Below are 1,998 nucleotides of genomic sequence, written 5' to 3'. Positions count from 1 at the left end.
CATACTGATGTCCAGGAGAGCAAGCAGAGATCTCAGGAGACAGAGTGGCTGAACAGGGAACTCACAACTGAACAACAGTACAAAAAGGCAGCACAGGGATGGGGAACAGAAAGCAGGGAGAGGCTGCAAAGCAGGAAGTGAGAAATGCTGTCCAGGGAAGTAGGGAAGCTGTTAGGAAAACCTAAGCGCCTTTAGGACTGAGGCTACAAGGAATGTCAAGGGCAAAAAGATGATCTGCTATTGCTTCAGTAACAGTGAAAGCCTGAACAAGGATAACGTGGTCCCATTCCTGACTGGGGCAGGCAATCTGGTAACAGCAGAGGTAGATGGGTCTGGGGAACTCAATCCCTTGGCTTCAGCCCCCACCAGCAAGATCTCCCAGGCCATTGTGCCTAGAGTCAGGAGTCCTGAGGAGAAAAACAACCAGCAGGGCCTGAGGACTGAGGCAGGAATTATTGGCAAGTGTACAGGATTGGATGGGCTGCAGCTGAGGATGCTGAGAGAGCTGGCCTCTATCTAGCAAGGCCACTCTCTGTCATCTTGGAAAGCTGTGGAGACTCAGGGAGGACCCAATGACTGGAGAAGGGCAAATGTTACATCCCTCTTCCACAAAGGCCACAAGCACAACCTGGGCAACTACAGGCCGTTCAGACTCACTTTGATGAGGAGAGTGTCATGCAGCGAGCCCCCTCTGATCACGTTTCCAAGTAAAGGAAGGAGAATGAGGTGCCTGGGAAGAGTCAGCACAGATTTCCTGAGGGGAAATCATGCCTCACCAACATGATGGCTTTCTATGTTAAAAGAACTGTATTTGTGGATGAACAAAGAGCAGTGAACGTCAGTTACCTCAACTTTCAGAAAGCTTTTGACACTTTCTCCCACAGTATACTTGCACACAAACTAGGCTGAGTGGCTGGACAAGCAAATGGACAAAGAACTGCCATCATAGCTGGATGATGGGGCTCAGAGGGTAGTGGTAAACAGGTAGCATTGTTCCTGGAGGGTTGAAGAGGAATGGAGCACCACAGGGTCTCTCCTGGGACCTCTCCTGTTTTACACCTTAAGAATGAGCTGCAGGGGGAACTTTCATCACGGTTGTACATGACCCCAAACTGAGTGGGCACCAGTCTTCATCTAGAGGGCTGCCACTGAGAGGGACCTAGACAGGCAGGAGCAATAGGCTGCCAGGAATCTCATGAAATTCTGCAAGGACAAATGCCAGGTTCCTGCACCTAGGACAGACCAACTGCCTGCAGACATACAGGCTGGGCACTGCGGGGCCATGCAGCAGCTCTGTGGAAAAGGACCTGAGGATTTTGGCAGACAGAAGGCAAAATATGAGACAGCCGTGTGGCCAGGCAGCAAAGGTGGCCAACAGCACCTTGGGCCATATGAATAGGAGCATGGCCAGGAGGTCAAGGGAAGTGATCAGACCTCTCTGCTCCGCACTTCCTACACAACATGTACAATACTGCACCCGGTTTTTAGCCCCCCCAGCACAAGGGCCCCCCTGTACAAGGAGATCCTCAAGAAGACAAAGCCAGGCTCTTCAGAATGGTGCCTGGTGGAGGATGAGAGACCACAGCCATAGGTCGAAACCAGACAGGAACACGCTGTAAAGAAGCAAAAACTGTTTTACTGAGAAGACAGGCAAGCACTGGAACATATTGCCTAGGGAAGCTCTGCTATCTGCAGCCTTGGAGGTTTCCCAGCGTGGATCAAGCCCTCAGCAACCTGCTCCGACTCCAAAGCTGATCCTGCCGTGAGCACAAGGTTGGGCTAGAGGCTGCCTCAGGTCCCATCCACCTGGAAAGATTCCTCCAGCTCTACTCTTGTTGATGTTAGGGAAAGCCCTCAGTTGTCCTTGACCATGGAAGCAACTCAGGCACAAGTATGAGCCAATCAACTAGCTTTCCTATCCAGCTGCAGTCAGAGATGTCCAGCTGCAGGGCTGCTTGGCAGGTACCCCTGAACAGCCCTGATCACTCCTTTGCTTCA

This window comes from Dromaius novaehollandiae, unplaced genomic scaffold, assembly GCF_036370855.1.
Source record: "Dromaius novaehollandiae isolate bDroNov1 unplaced genomic scaffold, bDroNov1.hap1 HAP1_SCAFFOLD_30, whole genome shotgun sequence".
Taxonomy (NCBI): Eukaryota; Metazoa; Chordata; class Aves; order Casuariiformes; family Dromaiidae; genus Dromaius; species Dromaius novaehollandiae.
Note: the sequence above shows the minus strand (reverse complement) of the source record.